Genomic DNA, 19291 nt, shown 5'->3' on the forward strand with positions numbered 1-19291 from the left:
TGGCTAGGCTAAGTGCTCGTTAAGCTAAGGAGGGATAGGCTTGGGCCATGTGCCGAAAGTGCCAGTGAAGCCCCATTTAATATATATAGATATATATGATGAGGTCAGGTGGGAGAGCATAAAAGGTCGAAGTTGGGGCCCAATCCCAAACCATATGTTAGCACCGACACTGGTGGAGTGGGTTCATGTGACTTGGGGTTTGTTTCCATCACATTAAGTCACAATCCTCGATGTTTTAAAATAGAGTCCAGCTGTAATTTGAAAAAAACTTCCGAGGTATTTACGTCCTTGGGTATTCATGTCTCGAGATGGGAAAGGATACAACACTTAACAACAATTCAATTGTGTGCAAAGGCAAGAGCCTGGTGGTACCTAGGCAATGTGGTTGTTAATGTGGACCCATGGTGGTGTGCCATGTGGTAGCTAGATTCAACCCTTTTGGTGGGGCCAAGTCACCCAAAAATTAGGTGACACGTGGAACTACCTAAGGAGGCCACGTGGGTAGTGTGATGTCAACAATACATTGGAGTGATGTCACCCCGACTATTTTAGAAGGAGGGAAACGAGAAATGGATAGGGAAATTTTTATGGGACAAGTCAACATGACATTAGAGTGACATCACCTTAGCGTTTTCATGAGGAGTACAACAAGAAATGGCTGGGATATTTATGATTTGGAATGAAGATAATTCCCAACAAATGACAATAAGGGAGATTTAGAAGGGGACGTTAGAGTGATGTTAGTAAGATATTCGAGCCTAAAGACAGAAAAACAGTTGTGATAGTTGATGGAAATTGAAACATCTATCTCGATTTGACATATTTATAAGGAGTGTGATAGGGCGCTCTCGGAAAAATACCTGGGTTAAGTGGCATGCCACAAGGGTGTTCCACGATGGATCTAAGGAAGAAATGCAATATGGACGAGGCATAGAATGACAAGGAAGTGATATGGAATGCTATGTGGGACCACACGGGTGCCACGTGGTATGATATGGTGACGTGGGAAGAGGTCAATAGAAAAAACCTTTGAATGGCCATATCTTTCACTCTAGAAGTCAAATTTGTTGATTTTTCAAGGATCTTCTAAACTAATAATTACTTCTCATGATTTCTTTTGTTAATATTTTCTTGCATATATATTCATCATAAAGCAACTACACATAACATCTCAATAGTAGAAAGAAAATGCTAGTAGGGGCATAAAGAGAACCAAACAAGAGACACAATAATTTACCTTGGGAAAACCCATGATCAAATATATTAATGATAAACTTACTAAGACAAATGGATTAACACACTAACAAATTGGCTACCATGTACTCAACCTATGTAGAACTAAGTGCCACTGAATTCTACTTCTTGCTGAACCAGAAGACAACTCTTGACCCCAAGATGAAGCAAAACCCTAAAGTGACTTTTCTGTCCACTACACTGCTTGTTCAATTTGCATCTATATAGCCCATCAAAATGAATACATTTCCCATTACATAGTTCAATCCATACTCTACAGTGCCCCATATGTATCTAAGCACATGTTTTTCTGCTATCCAAAGCACTCCCATAGGCTCAATCATGAATTGACTGAGAGTGTTCACAAAAAAACTAATATCTAGCTTGGTGTTGATTATATACATCAAAGAATATATCAACTAATGATAGAACATTGGATCCACCAAATCATAACTAAAAGCATCAAAATTCTTCCAATTGGTATCCATAGGTAGAGACATAGGTTTTCAATCCTCCATATCAAACCTATTCAGGATCTCTATTATTCCTTTTCCTAGGAAAATATTATCTTCCCTTTGCCACACTTCTAACCCCAAGAAATAATGTATCAATCCCAAGTCCTTCATCTTGAATTCTGAAGAAAGATCTTCCTTACACCTACTTATGAGCCTCTTAGAACCTGTAAGAAATAGATTATCCACGTACAACACAAGAATGAGTTGATCACCCTCAACCTAAATGAAATACAGGTTAGAGTTTGCCTCACTCTTGATAAAGCCTAATCATATCCAGTAGTTGTTAATCCTCGAATAGCAAGCTCGAGGAACTTGATTTAGTTCCTACAATTATTTCTTTAGTTTACATACATGTGATTGCTTGTCATGAACCTCAAAGCCCCTTTCCTGCTCTATATACACTTACTCCTCAATCACACCATCGATTAAATTTGTATTTACATCCATATCATGAATACTCCACCCCATCTCTGAAGCAATAGATAGGAAAACCCTGATAGAAGTGTACTTGGCAATAGGAGTACCACAACATATGGGATGGCGTAAATAGTCAACCATGTAGGATGAGGAGATCCACAGTTGCCAATTGTGAAGGGTGAAGGACTGTGGGAGCATCGACATACGATCATCGCAAAGGAATGGCTGACATAGACTAGAGCTCAAAGAGATTGTCGCGGGGTCAAGTAGCTAGTCGGGCCATGCAACTAAAAGGGAAAGAGACAAAAGGACTGTAATGCAAGAAAATGTTGACGCATTCACATATATATGAGCCGACATGGAATATCCTTCAAGAAGTCATGATTTGTTTGAGTCGCAGAGGAAAAAAGGGGCACATGGTTCAATGGTCAAATGAGGGCATCATTGCACAACAAAACATGTAGTTAGTGTCAGTGCATATAGAAAATCAAGTTGAAAACAAGTGTTAGGTCACAGGCCATGGGAGTTGTAACAAAGCAGCTGCACAAGGTGAATAAGAAATGTTGACCACTGGGACAACCCCTTTGGGTTAATTCCCTCTTGAAAACATTTCCAATATCTGTGTAGTTAAAATATAAACTAGCTAAGACATGGGACACAAATTCTAGAGCTTGGGAAGGTAGACTGCTCAGGAAGTCAGGGGATGCAGTTATTAATACATATCATGGGATGAATGGTGGGCCTAAAATAGGCTGACTACATAATAAATTAAGCTAGAGGAAGAGAGGGCGAGATTCATGCCTCTCTCAGAAAAAATCACAAGTAAAAGGGACAAAAATTAAAGAGGTGGATTGCACTAGAAGGTGTTGATTTTTGTAGCTTAGGAGGTACTCCAAGCCTTGTGGATCAAGGTTTTGGAGGAAGGAGCTCAACAAGTGGCCTTATGGATTGAGGCTTTGGAGGAAGGAACTCCACAAGTGGCCTTGTGGGCTTGAAACCCAAGCTTGGGGTTTTGCACCCATCATGATTTGGGACAAAACCATGAGCACATTTCAACATGTGATGGATGAGGATGATAAGTCTTGTTGAAACAAATTCGACACAATCAAGATTATCCAATTCTGAGTGAAATTGAGATATGATTTTTTGAAATTTATGGTTGGGTTTGCACATGAGGAGTCTAGGTTGACTTAGTGATAAGAAGGCATATGACAGTTATACAATCCTTATGATGATGTTTTTAGGAGCCCTCTCTATGTGTATATATAGGAGCTGTGATGAGGTCAGTTTATGTATCCATTGTGCAACAAAAGAGCTCAAAGGAACTCAACATACCTACCTTATTTTAGGCCATGGTCAGAAGACATTCCAGCGTGGAAGAGAGGAGAGTTACCACTATTTGGTCGTAGGAAAGAAGCAAACTAGCAAGGAAGAAAAGGACTATTTGGGGAGCCTTTTTGTGACTATGTGGAGGCTGTCTCATCCTGTAGGAGGGCCGTGCTAGAAAAGGGTGAATGTAGGTCTATTTGGGGAAGCAAATAGGTAAGGGAAGTCTTTTTTGAGGTGGGTTGTAGGTGCCAACAAGCACTGTGGTAAGCCGCAGGCCTAACCAATTCAAAAGAAGGGCATCGTGGGGTGTTTTGGGGCTGAAAAGTGCCCATAACAACAACACACATTGGGAGGGCTCTTCCTTGATGAGGCTACAATGAATCAAGGGTTGTTCGAGTGGTGGATTGAGGGTTATTGCAATGTGCAAGTGCCCTAACCAGGGACAACACTGATAACATACTCGGAGAAGAATTTTTGTCTTGTGTTGGGTCATTGCTTTGACCAGTTTTGGATTAATTTGACTTGCAGCCTGTGGGAGCCATGTGTTGGGGTTGTCTTGAGTGTTAAAAAGCCCCAACTAGAAGAAAATATCACAGTGGAGTAATAGGTGTCCTAGGAGAGGACTATGGGTGAATTTTGTTGGAAACTAAGAGGAGGGTTTCCTAGGTGTGAGGATGCTCTAGCTAGAGGTATATTCTACAACAAGGATTGGACACTCTTGGACTATTGGAGGGAAACGTGAGAGTGGACCAAGTGTGGATGTGATTAGGAATTTATGGCCCGCTAGAGGACAATGTGATAGTGCCCAAGTTGGAACCCGGTGTGCACCATCTTCATGAACCTAGATGGTTGCCAGAGTGGTAGTTGTTGAGCTCAAGGGTTCATGAACCAAAGGAGAAGTTGAGCAACCCTAGACTTGTGTGTGGAGAAGGACTTCTACAACAAATGATGGGAATTCCTCCTAGCTAGTGTTCATTGTGAGAGATGTACATCTTACAATGATAGGTGGAAGCCCTTTGTACCCTATGTTGGTCTTCATTGGAGCAGTGCAAGAAGACCATAGTGGGCTGAAGTCCCTGAGTAGTTGAGGAGCAATAGGGGCAGTTGAGAGTTGTTCACAAGTGGAGCTATGAACAAGTCGACAAGAGTCTCAATGTGTTGTTCCCTTGATGGACTAAGGCACAACTAGTGAGCAGATTGGATAACCGAGGTTCAGTGACTAGATGGAATTGGATCTTTGATAGAGGAAATGTTGCAGATCGGGAGGCAGGTACACGGTATGACCGAGAGGAGCTGAGAGAGTCGACTACATAAGCCATATGGTCAGAATATCTTGTTGAGGGTAGATTGGTTGTCAATGTACTGACACCAAGCCCCAATTTTGTATCTTGTACTAGTGGATGTATGAGGGCCATTATCCCTGGTGCGGGAGCCCTAGACCATTGTATTATATGTTGTTTAATATAACGATTGAAAATTGTAAAAAGTTGTCCATATTTTGTGCATGTGTGATTTCTTGTTGTTTATATTCCACTGTGCAAAGTAGTATCGTTGTGTTTCTTGGTTTGGTAGCATCAAAGATTCTAAGATTCTATCCTAGACTCAAGATTGTGGAAAAACAATAGAAAGAGGGAGCAGGATGAGAAAAACTGGCTGAGGGAGTGGAATGGGAAGCTGTAATGGAATCACCCCACAAACCACACATAATGAAAAATAACCACCAACTGAAGACTTACGATTGGCCATGGGTAGGATGCATGACCACACAATTGGAATATAGTTGCAATGACGGTAGTAGAAGGCTGCAAAGCAAACTTCTGAACGAGGGATGATGTTCATAGGGAAAATCATTCATTCAAGGGGAAAAAGATTGTGATTCATTCATTGATGAGTCACGATTCGGTTAGTCATTGGTGGGGTGAACTCCTTAGTAGAGGAGGAAAAAAAAAGGTAGAGAGAGTTTGGAAGGAGAAGATGGCTTTCGTGGTTTCCAAACAGAAGAAACCCAAGAGGGCTTGATGACTGAGAATCATAGAGTAAAGGCTTGTCTAAGAACTAATGAACCCAGTAGAAGTGGCTTACCTTAGGATTGATGAATCCACTGGGAAGCTTGTGGAATGATGAACCTACTGGCTATGAGAGAGACACCTAGGTAATTTTAGGGCTAATGAACCACCAAATGTAGCCTTGGGGCCGATAACACTAGTGCTTCCACTCATTGATGAACTAATTATAGTGGATGTCTCTATACTCCTACAATAACTTGTCTAGTTGATGAACCTTCCCATGTTAGAATGAAACTTCTCACTTGTAACTGAGCCGAGACTCTCTGTGCTAGCAAGACCCCCTGTTTGGATGCTGATTGAGAATAAAGGCCCGGTGGTATACCAACAAAGAACTGTTGGGGACACATTAGAGAAAGGGGTCTTGTTCACTGTATCTAGAATTATTGGTTTACTTCCTATGAGAACTCTTCCTAAAGCTTTGAAATATGGTTCAAGAGTGATTTTCTGCAAGAAAGATTATAGTGTGGGACAATCTAAGGTTGGGTGGAGATTTGAAGTTCCAGTATCATTTGCTAGACTTCCCTTATAAGATAAATTCTTACTTAATTTGATGTGCATGTGAATATTGTCTACATGTTAAATGTACTATTAGAATGATTATGCTAAAGCTAAAGAATGCCATCTCCTGTATGAATGTGGAATGTTATTTCCTATATGGTTTTGGGGAATGCTTATTATGTGTTAGTAATAGGAAAAATCATTTTTGGTGGGGTTAATGACGAGTGATTCATTTCCTGTATAAATGGTTTAATCCCTTAGTGAATGATAAAGAATTCCATTTCTATCTGAATTAATGAGGAAAGGTTGATTTCCTGCAGGAATAATGAGAAATGATGTTCCTTTGTGATTGATAAAAAATGGCTAACCTCTGTGTCTAGTTATGATCTTGAAATCTAGTTTAATTGCCCGAGGATAAGAGATGTATAATGTCTCAGTTTAATTGACTTTTCTTATATTAAAAAGGATTCCCAATGGTAGACCCTGCATTATGGAATGTGTTCATAGGAAGCATGTATTCCTTTTATGCATTATTAGATGGAATGGGTTGAAATCCCATTTAAGCTCAGGAGAGATAACTTTATATATATATATATATATATATATATATATATATATATATGGGCTAGGAAGAATAATTATTAAGCTCAGGAGAGGTAGGCCTAATGGCAGGTTGTCGAGGGCGTCCTTATCCTTACACACTAACAAACACACACACACACACACACAAACATATATATATATATATATATATATATATATATATATATATATATATATATATATATATATATATATATATCTTACAACAAATCTTAGGAGAGATGGAATTTTATATGCGTTTATAACTATGTATGGTCGGGCTAAGTGATTGTTAAGCTAAGGAGGGATAGGCTTGGGCCATGTGTCAGAAGCACCGATGAAGTCCCATCTATATATATATATATATATATATATATATGAGAACCTCACATGGGAGAGCGTAAAAGGTCGAAGTCGAGGCCCATTCCCAAACCATATGTTAACATTGAAACTAGTGGAGTGGGTTCATGTGATTGGGGTTTGTGTCCATCACATTAAATCTCAATCCTCGATGTTTTAAAATGGAGTCTGCCTGCACTTTGAATAAAACTTTCAGGGTATTTACGTCATGGGGTATTCATGTCTTGAGACGGGAAAGGCTACAACACTTAATGGAAATTCAATTGTGCGCAAAATGGAAGAGCTTGGTGGTACATAGGAAATGTGGCTACTAATGTGGATCCATGTTGATGTGGCAACATGGTGGTATTCCACATGGCAAATGGATTCATCCCTTTTAGTAGGGCCAGGTCACCCAAAAACTATGTGACACGTGGAACTACCTAAGGAGGCCATGTGTGAAGTGTGATGTCATGTCAGGTCCCTATACTAGTAGTGTAGCCCCTTATTGTTATTGTTAGTGTAGCCCCGATATTGTTATTGTTATTATTGTAGTCCTCATATTGTGCCCCATAAAATCCCACTATTGTTATTGTTGTGCACTTACATTATTATTGTTATGTAGGCTCTAATTATATTGTGACCCCTTAGGCTCATCTATATAGAAAGGAGGTATTGTCATTTGTATCATCCAAGAATTGTCATTTATGTAATTTAAAGGAGGTTTCCCCCTCGAAGAGGATATTTTTTAAGTCATTGATCTATCTTTTTGTAAGATGGTTGTATAACATTTGGAATCAGAGCTTTGTATTTTAGGGTTTCACTACCGCTAATAGGACATCGTGGAATTTTCGCTATAATGCTTTTTCTAAGATTTTTTAGAAACTGAAATTTTTACCACGAGGAGTTGAAATCCTGATTAACCTTCCATAAAAAATTTAGATATTGGTTCGCTATATTTTTAGAGATATGATCCAAAGAAGTTAGGGTTTTTGCATGTTTCAGAATTTCATCTCAAATAGGTGATCTTGGAAAAATTGTCATATGTTCCTCTACAAGCATCGGATTTGAATTTTGTAAAAATTGGCCAAAAGTGCACGAAATTTAGTATCTTGTTTATCATTTTCAAGGCAAAAGTTTAAAATTGTGACACGTGAAACGTCGTACAAGTTCGTTATACTGAACTGGTCCATAATCAGGTCATCGTGGGAGATTGGACATAACTTTATCCTGAAGAATCCAAAGTTGGTCTAAGTTGCGAAATTGGAAAGAAGACTCAGAGGGATACCATGGGACCAAATTTCAAATCTTGGAGATCCTAATTTATAGATATATAATAGATCCAATATCGAGCTCTTACAAAGCAAGTAAAATGTGTGTCTTTTTATAAAATTTGCATAAGTTTTGTTTGAAAAATCAATTTGAAGTGATTCGAGGGGCATAGTGAAGCATAAATATCATTGTTGATTCCAAAATGACTCGAAGCAAGAAAATGGAAACACCTAGTAAAAACCTAGAAATCTTTACTATGACGCATGAAGAAGAGGAATAAATGCAACATGATATATCAAAATTAAAGGACCAAGTGCAACAAATTTCGCTCTCGCAAAGAGTAACCACAAATGAAATGGTTAAAACCCTCAAAGAGGGAAACAGTCCACGACCTGAGCCAACGCGGCCACTTCAGGAAATTTATTAATAAAGAAATAAAATTTACATAAGCTTCTCTCATGAACGGTCACACTACAAATGACCCTCCATGCTCTTTAAATAGAGATCATGGACCAATTGGGTGTTAAGCCACGGATCAAGTGTCGGTAATACCGAGGAGAGAATGAACCATTGGATCACTTAATTTCTAGAACATCTCGTGATCGTTGGATTGTAAGTTAAAAAAGTACATGGTAAAGAAACACACTTTACCTAACTCTACCCTAGACCAAGTTATACTTAACTATTTCCTATGTGTCGGAATATCATAACATCCCCCCTTAAGAAAAACTTGGGATAGGATTGAAGGATGTACAAATATGACACAATATGAGAAGGAGGGAGGCATTAGAGCCTATACCCCCTTAGTGACAACTTCCTAAACTCCAACTATAAATCAAAGTTTAGTAAACTTCACAACTGTGAGAGCCTTTGTAAAGATGTTTGCAACTTGATCATCAGATGAACAATATTGCAATTCAAGAACATGGTCATGAATGAGCTTTTTGATGAAGTGCATGTGTATTTCAATGTGTTTTTTGCGTTGATGTTGGACTAGATCTTTGCATAGTTGAATGGCACTTTGATTATCACACCAAAGTGTAGTCAGATGCTGCTGCTGAAAGCCAAACTCTCACAGGATCTGACAAAGCCACAGGGCTTCCTTACTAGCTTCTATGGTGCCACGATACTCTGCTTCTACTGAAGAAAGAGAAATGACACTTTGTTTCTTGCAAGCCTATGTAATAGGTCCAGAACCAAGAGTGAAGACATAACCTGCAGTAGACTTCCGATCTTCAGGGTCATGAGTGTTATAGACATTTTTGGGCACTGCAACCCCAATCATAAATGTCCATAAACTAAGGGCTCTTAAGTCCCTAAAATTGTTGTTCCAACCCCTAAAAGAACAAAGTCAGCTGATTGCATCTTCTCCCAGAAGTTCTCCATGAAAAACTACTCAGAACTGGTTAAAACTGGACTATCTCACCTGCTCCATGGTCAAAGTGTGCTGCATCCCACCTAAATACACACGAGAGGTGTGGTGCATACTGAAAAGCCCTTCTATGGGGTGCAATGGGTGAGAGTGGACAAATGGAAGGGTCAATCTGCAAGGTGGAGGATCATGGAATCTTCCAGAAACTTCTCCTGTGACACTTGCCTCTCTGCATTCGCCCAGGGATGAGTAAGAGATCATCAATCTCCAAGTGGAATCAAGAACTATCAGAGAGAGGACACTAATCAAATCTCAAAAGTTGACTCACCCCCCTTTCAAACATCTATATATGGATCCCTCATCCCAGAGATCCAGAGGCTGGAATTTTGTATCTTGTAAGGAAGTGTTGCTGGTTTCTTGGTGTAACATCATAGTGTTGGGTGATCTAAGCTTTTCATGAGGTGAAGAAGGGCTTTCTTGCTGAGAGGATGACACTGGGTTAGAACAATTGGTTGTAATCCTCTTTGCTATTCTTGATTATTAATAAAGTTATTCGAGTTTTCCTCCACATTCTTGTATGATTGATGATATATGCATTTGTGTGGTCAATATATATCTGGTCCTATATTGTTTATGATAGTAGATCTCTGTTCTTGGATAGTGTTATGCTGCTTTGATTCTACAGGTATTCTTTGAAGTTGGGTAAACGAGGAAGCAAGTGGCAAAGATCTACCAGAAGGGAGAGGAATCAAGCAAGGAACCAAGCGCAAGACAGAGTTTGGTCTCCTTCTTTCCTCTCTTATCTATCTCTCATAAAGGAAAACGAAAGTGGTTTTAGTTAGTTTGTTTCTAAGGTAGCTACCAGCCTTAGTGGGACTAGCAGCTTTGCATAGACACTAGATTTCCCGATAACAAAATGGCGACTCCACTGGGGAGCAAATAGATTGTTTGTTTATCTATATTTGTTTGCTTTATAAACTTATAGACGGGGCCTGAAGTCAAGCCAGCTAGCCTTCGAACTGCATTTGCTATGCAAGTGCAAAGTAGATCAATGCTGCTTCAGTCTATCTCCGGGTTTTGTTTATGAACTGAACAATCGATTTACAAGCTCTCTAATTTCCCTTGTGGTGGCTCTAGTAACTTCTTTAGATCTACCCTTGTGATTTATTTACTGATTACTACTTGCTCGGCCTAAATCCCTGAACTGAGCTGCAAACTGTGACCCGGAACCCAGTTGAAGTCTCATCCTTGGACCATCGCACTGTCTCTTCTTTGGAATCTGGATGCATCGCACTTCCCGTGTGTAGTAGGTGTGCTGTATCTCACTTTCCCTATATTACAGGTGCGCTGATCAGACAAGACCTCTTCTGCTCCTAGATTTTTGTTTCTGTGTTCACTCTTTTCAGCTCTATTCAGGAGTTTTGCTGTCTGTAGTCAGTATACCTCTGTTGAAACCCCCTTCCTTGCCATTATTCCGCCTCCATTGTGCAAAGAACTGTAAATGTTTTTATGTATTTTGAGCCATTTTCAGTTCTCTTTTACAAAGAAGTAGCATAATTGAACTGTCGTTTCTTGATTTGAAAGTGTTGCAAGTGTCATTTTCAGTCATAGAAGAGAATTTGATTGTTCTTGATAGTCGATTACACTGTTACTCTTGTATTTGATTTGAATTAGTAGTTTTTCAAGTGTCGAAAGCAAGTTTTCAATTCCAAATCGCAAAGTGTCATCATTGTCTTCATTTTGTCTTGAAAAGAAACTTGTTAGTAATGTCGCTTTGAAAAATAATTCAGATTTGCGCTTAGCTTTCTTTTTATCATTCACACATTAAGAAGGCTGAAAACAAATACATGCATGTGCATTTGCATTTAGACTGTTTGTTGGTTTGATTTAGGACAATGCATATAGTGTGTGCTCTTTGCTCTATGTTGAAATAATATCATCTCTCTTTCTTTAGTAGCTAGGATTTTCATTGCAAAAAGAAGATTAAATGATTGTTTATCATCTTAGATTGCATTTTAGGAATTGTACATCTACATCACGCGGTGAACCTGAAAGGCAAATTTCTTAAGCAAGATCAACTGTAAAATAAATTTAATGAATCTAAAAACGCTTTGGAACCTAACGCACAACATTTAGAAGTCTAGGCTAGAGACGTATTTCGGCGTCGTAAAGCCTGGTAACTGTTGTTTTCATTGATGGTTGGGTGATTCCTCCACTTTGAGACGATAAGTGCCAGTACGAACTTGTGCTCCCACGTACCGTCAAGTATATATTGGGAGACCACAATAGGCTTTATCCTTTATCCATAGGAAGTCGTGTATGCCGCCCTATCGATCGCAATGCACTGAACACAGCATTCGGGAAGATTGACTGCCGTACCGTAAAAAGTATTCTGCAGTTTTGCGATTGGTTTGGTAATCCCTCTGTCTAGATTTCCAGAGTAGTCTCTTTCGTTCCTTTTCAGGCTCCTTAAAGGAAAAGGTCCATCTCAGCACTTGTCACTCAAGCTCATTAAAAATCGAAGGCGACTAGAGTCATCTTTTGTTTTTTCTCGACTCTTAAAAATTGAAAAAATGAGTTGTGTCAAAGCGTCTAAAATTCATTTAATTCGGAAACATATTTCCCTTGATTTTTAGTTGATTGAGTAATCCGCAATCGTGGAAGAAAGTCAATTGAAACCCCGTCGTTCGCGGAGACTTACGAGTCAACCGTCTTTGTCTCCAGAATCAAAACTGTTACGGACGAAGCGAACTTGTTTAACCGGTTCCAAATCCCCTGGTAAAGTTAGAACAAGTGTTCCAACACCATCGGAGACTCCAGTTACTCCAAACATTTCTGGTATCCCTGCCTTTACAGAAGAAGTTCCGCAGCCACCGAAGGACAGTAGAACTGATCCTAGTGTGGAGGTAAACACTTGTATTACTGAACCAGCTCCATCTACAACTGATTCGGAAGGTGTTATTCCCAAGACATCTATCGCTGCAGATTCTATACCTTCTTCGGCACGAGAAATATTTTACGGACCTGACGGTCTACCTCTTCCACCTAGTCTGATTGCTATAGAAGAGATTATGGAGGATCCTCCATCTAGTACTCCATCGCAATTTGGAGTCGGGATCACCCTATATCCTTCTTCATCAGAAATTAGTCTACTGTTATCGGAAGCTCCTGTAGAATCGCTAGGAAATCTTTTGGATAGACTAGAAATGTCTGAACAACCGTCGACATCTAGGACTGTGTCATCCGACACAACAACGACAGAACTTCCTGCTGTCACTCCAACAATGTTCGTCGGCATACCATCTGTCCCAACTAGCTCTCAATCGCTAGATGGGGCCCACTCAGGGGCTATTTCGACAGTATGGTCCATTCTTGTTTGTTCATCCGAAATAATATCCGGGAACTCTTATGTTGAGTCTCAGCAAATTGATCCTTCATGGTGTCAATTTGGGCAGTCCGGTCCTCAAGGACAAACCATTCCTTTGAGTACCGGATTACCGCCGTATGGGGGGCAATATACCCTTTCATTGTCTCCTCCGGGAGGACAACCATACGAGAGTTCACAACAAAATTCAGGTTATGCTGGAATTACATCTAGCGGTTGGGTGCCAATACTGCCTCAACAACCAAGAGTTGTATACTCGATGCAACAATGTTTACCTATGTCTAATATACCAACTACGCCGGCTATTGTGACGGTATCGCAAGTACAAGCATTGCCTGTTGTATGCCAACCTCAAGTTTCTCAGGTTGTAATGCAACAGCCTCTTGTCCCTGCGACTCAACCACAATCGCCAACTAGTGGAATGACACAGGCCCAAACAGGTACAATTACCCCTCATCTTGGTCAAACAACCAGTATTGGACAACAACACATGGCTTCCCAACCATGGTTGGTGCAATATCAACAACCACAATTCCAACAAGTTTACTAAGGATCCGAGCAACAAATCTCTACAAATAATGGGCAGTCGTATATTCAAAATGGTCAAAATCAACCATTCTACAATGGTTATCCCATCAACCTTACCTGGAATTAGCTGCTACCCGAATTTATCACTCGTTCCTCAAAAGACGAGTCTCCTTTAAGCTCTTTTCAACTGACTCGTAAAATATGAAAAGATTGCCGAGCGATTGGCCTCTCCAGCTCGTTAAAGTGACCGGAAGTGCTATCCCTCCTTTAGATTTTAATCTTTTTGGACCTAAGGGATTATTACACAAAAAGATCGAGCGCTTGTTTTGTTCGGCTCGTTAAAAGTATCGAAAATTCATCCCTTTTGTATTGTTTTATACTTTTTCGGACTTAAGGGATTATATGACGAAAAAGGATTATTGGAGTTTTCTTTACGTCCCTTTTCAAACTCTCTAAAATTGAAAAGGACCGAGTTATCTTTGTCGTTAAACTCGTTAAAACCGAATAGCGACAAACTTGTCCATACAGACAAGAATGAGTTTCACTATCGCTAGGCTTGTTAAAACATAGCGATGGGTTTTCCCAAAGGGAAAATTATAGAACAAGCATATGTTATACTCCTCAAGCTTGACAAAAATAAAGAGGTAATGGTCAGCAATGACTTTGGAAAAATTGGGAAGAAAACTTGAAGAAACTTTATTGGTAGCAAGTCACTCTTGAACATGACACTTTCACTCCGCATCCGAGTTGGGTTGGGTTGTTCCATTCATTGGTCATATCACCATGGGTCCATCACACCATCCATATTTGGGGTTAACGCTACCAATCCATCATGTCAGTGTCGCCGATATGTTCAAGAGAGGTTGCTTAGAGAATTCACCTGTGTCTCATCCACTGCAATACATTTACACTCCATCCTTTCATGACTGCCACCCTGAACCTTATATCATCATATTGTTTTCACCTCCATTAAAATCATTTGCTCCGTTCCGTGTCATTGATGTGGGATTCACTAAGGCCCTCCTATGATGGATCGCTTCTTGTCAACATCAGCTCATTATTCAAGAAGTCGATCTAGGAACAACCCTTTCAACACTTTGAAGATTGCATGCCTCAATGGCAAGTTTCTCACTTCCGGCGACAGGTTTACATCAATGGCCTTCTACCGAAAGATTTTGAGTGGTGTTCGATGCCAAGTCCCTTATTCACACCACATAAATTGTACTGTAGTACCTTGAGGGTCATCATCATTATCGATGATTCCTCTCGCGCCTGTTAACAGCTTACTCCGTTGGCTGGTAATCAGGTGATGTCTTTCCATGTTCGACTCCAGAACATCTCTCACATGGATCGACTTGTACTTTGAGTGAAGATCGAATGGGATTGAAGACCTCGGATCTAGTTTCATCCATCCAGGCTGTGATATATATTTAGGAAAATAAAGACATCAAATGTACATCATTACTGCACAGATAATCATCCAATCCAAGGGATGATGGTTCTACCAGAATCATTAGTCTGCACTCAGACGATTGTCTGTCTTATGTACATGAAAATGAATTTATAAAGCTGAGCATGGGAATGCCTGCCTCAGCTAGATCATGAAAATATTATGAAGATAGTGTATTGTATTGTATCTTATTATAGGTCGCCTTCCAGCTCGAAAAAACTTCAGATCCTCATGATAAAGCATTTCACCAGACATCAACAGATTAACGACCTCATGCTTTAGGGGGCAACTGTTATAGAAATTTTTGGGCACTGCAACCCCAATCATAAATGTCCATAAACTAAGGGCTCTTAAGTCCCTAAAAGTGTTGTTCCAACCCCTAAAAGAACAAGGTCAGCTGATTACATCTTCTTCCAGAAGTTCTCCATGAAAAACTACTCAGAACTGGTCAAAACTGGACCATCTCACCTGCTCCATGGTCAAAGTGTGCTGCATCCCACCTAAATACACACGGGAGGTGCGATGCATACTAAAAATCCCTTCTATGGGGTGTGATGGGCAAGAGCGGACAAATGGCAGGGTCAATCTGCAAGGTGGAGGATCATGGAATCTTCCAGAAACTTCTCCTGTGACACTTGCCTCTCTGCATTCGCCCAGGGATGAGCAAGAGATCATCAATCTCCAAGTGGAATCAAGAACTATCAGAGAGAGGACACTAATCAAATCTCAAAATCTGACTCACCCCCCTTTCAAACATCTATATATGGATCCCTCATCCCATAGATCCAGAGGCTGGAATTTTGTATCTTGTAAGGAAGTGCTGCTGGTTTCTTGGTGTAACATCATAGTGTTGGGTGATCTAAGCTTTTCATGAGGTGAAGAAGGGCTTTCTTGCTGAGAGGACGACGTTGGGTCAGAACAATTGGTTGTAATCCTCTTTGCTATTCTTGATTATTAATAAAGCTATTCGAGTTTTCCTCCACATTCTTGTATGATTGATGATATATGCATTTGTGTGGTCAATATATATCTGGTCCTATATTGTTTATGATAGTAGATCTCTGTTCTTGGATAGTGTTATGTTGCTTTGATTCTACAGCTACTCTTTGAAGCTGGGTAAACTAGGAAGCAAGTGGCAAAGATCTACCAGAAGGGAGAGGAATCAAGCAAGGAACCAAGCGCAAGATGGACGTTGGTCTCCTTCTTTCCTCTCTTATCTATCTCTCATAAAGGAAAACGAAAGTGGTTTTAGTTTGTTTGTTTCTAAGGTAGCTACCAGCCTTAGTGGGACTAGTAGCTCTGCATAGACACTAGATTTCCTGATAACAACGAGCCCAATCGGAATTAGTGAAACCAATCAATAGAGGAGATGCTTCTGCACTGTAATGAATCCCAAACTGAACTGTACCTTGAACATAACGAACTATTCTTTTAGCTACTTTCCAATGAATTTCATGTGGGTTTTGCATAAACTGAGAAATAAAGCCAACAACAAAGGAAAGGTCAGGACGAGAATGAGTCAGATACAAAATTTTTCCTACAAGCTGACAATATAAGGTAGCATCAACTTCGGGGGAAGTACAAGTGACTGAAAGTTTGGCTCCAGGCTGAAAGGGAGAAGGGGCTGGCTTACAGTCTTCCATGTGAAAGTGGCGTAGAAGATCATAGGCATACTTGGACTAGGAAAGGGAAATACCTTCCTTGGATTGCAAGCATTGAAGACCAAGAAAATAATGCAACTGTCCTAAGTTTGTCATTTCAAACTGATTTTTAAGGCTAGACTTCACATGGTTTATAAGGTTGGGATCACTACCAGTAAGGGTAAGATCATCAACATAAAGAACAAGAGTGATAAGAGACTTACCCACATTCTTGGTGTAGATAGTATTGTCAGAATGACACCTAGAAAATCTAGTATCTAAAAGAAAGCTATCCATTTTGGCATACCAAGCCTGAGGGGATTGCTTGAGACCATAAAGGGATTTCTTAAGATGACATACAAGGCTAGAGTCAGTTTGTATAAAGCCAGGAGTTGTTCCATATAGATTTCTTCATGCAAGTCCCCATGCAAGAAGGCAGATTTAACATCCATTTGATGGACTTCTTTTGGGCATGGAAACCCCCAAGGTATGTTTTGGGGCTTAAAGCCCAAGTTTTGACCAAGTATTTTGTAAAATTTCCATGAGTTATGGGCGTGGAGCGCGAAGTTATAATGGAGTCACAGGGTTGTTCGCCCTTGGTTTTGTAATGTAATGTCAACTTGATAGACCTACCCATGCTCTGCGGACCATGGGATGGTATAAATAGAGCAAGGCTCTAAGTGTAGAGATAGCTAAGAGAAGAGATAATAGAAGAAGCATGATGAGTCTAAGAGACTGAGTCGAAGCGTAAAGTGTGTCTTTGGGTTGTAGAGTAGGAGAAGGCTCTGCAGCTGAGTGCGCAGAGGCCTAGTAGTCCACAGCTGAGTGCGCGGACCCCTGCAGCTGAGTGCGCAGGGAAGGTCGAGTCTGTAACAGTTGGAAGAATTAATAAAGAGAAGTTTACCATATTTTTGTGTATCTTTTCCTGTTTTAATATATGATTGGGTTTAAATTGCAAGTGTATTGTTTATTTGCTACGCAAACTCTTATGAATGTGTTGTATAAATAAATATAATGTAAGACATCCATTCACACGAAGTCAATTGAATAAGCACAAGAAGATAAGTAAGATTTCAGGCGCGAGTTAGGGGAATAGCGTAGAGCGCTGCTCTAGTAGCACAGAAAGCCCATAGCCCCCGGTTAGGGTTGCGCGAAGGCAAGTATATCAGGGCATGAAGGTCTAGGAAGTTCGCGAAGCGACCCGTGCGCAGGGACGAACAGTTGGACCAGTTAAACCTCTCAGACATCTCAAGGGTGTGGAAACGTGGTTCCAACACCCCCCCATACTACTTCAGGTGAGACCTTAGTCCACGCTCTGCAGACTGTTGTCGAAAGGGCTAGTAGTACAGGGATTTGTTTGGCTAATTAACTCCGAACCTGCGTTAGGCCCCAACAAGCCAACAAATGGTTCCGTTGCCGGGACTGGGATCTGCATAAAGATGTCTGATGTCATATCACTGGCATCTGATAAAGAAAGGAATTGAGGATTGGTTGGATAGAAAGATTCACGAGTTCGTGGCGCAAGAAAACAAGAATCCGTGACTATCAAAGGAAGAGTGGTTAGACTGCTACTTATATACAGAGATCCATGAAATTTTCTTCTCATATTTCCCTACTGAGCTATACGAGTGGATCGCGAAGCTAGCATACAACCAATGAAGGTGTAAACCCGATAGACCTATTGCATGGACTCCAGAATTGGTGCGCAGATTGGAAGCATTTGGAGGATAAAATTGTGCGGCCTGTTGATCACTAGCTCGATTGAATCATAGGAGGATTCATCATTGAGTTCATTGTAGATAATTCCATCAGCTATAAGGAGGCAAAATGATGCTTCCTCAAAGGGCCGCGAGGTAATTACGTTAAATCTTTGAACACTTGGATTAAAATTCTACTATGTGAAAAATGGGTTATGCGAATAAATTGATGTTTGGGGCTACGCGAAGTGGGAGAATCTATAGAATAAAGATAGTGCCAAACTAGAAACTAGCTCCTTGATTTCACCTCTGCAAGGGGGTGAAGAAGTGCTCGCAAATGTCTCACCAAGAAATGCGATCAATTTGATAAGGCAGAGAATTTTATGCATACCACCTACACCACTGCCAGTTTCACCGTCTTCACCTCCATCTTTGCCCATACCACCTCTGCCACCACCGCGAAGCAATATGGCGAGTGCGATAAAGTTTCCAGTGTTCAAGGGAGTAGGAAATGAAGATCCAGACCAATTTTGGTTCGTGATAAAAGTTGTATGGGAAGCGCAGGGAGTCACAGATGACAATATAAGAAAGCAAGGTTGGTCAGCGCTCTACAGGATCATGTGCTAACCTGGTACATTAAGTATTCCAATGACAATCCAAATGTGGGGATCGCGGATACCCAAGCTGCACTAAACAAAGTATTTAGCAGGCCAAAGTCATAGGTGTAGTCAATCATTGGGTTCAAGGAAATCACAATGCTACCAGACGAGACCCCTTGGGAGTTGGATGAGAGACTGAAGTGTACAATTCACGAAGCTAACATGACATTGACAGATGGACAACACCGCGGATGGTTTGTAACATCATTAACACCGCATCTACAGAACGCACTATCGCAATAGAGGCTAACCACTTAGGCCGAGGCCTTGGAGGTCACGATGAGATTGCACGAGACCTCGATACAAGAT

Source organism: Pinus tabuliformis, chromosome X (assembly GCF_031772625.1).
Source record: "Pinus tabuliformis cultivar Carrire ecotype Pingquan chromosome X, CPIR1, whole genome shotgun sequence".
Lineage (NCBI taxonomy): Eukaryota > Viridiplantae > Streptophyta > Pinopsida > Pinales > Pinaceae > Pinus > Pinus tabuliformis.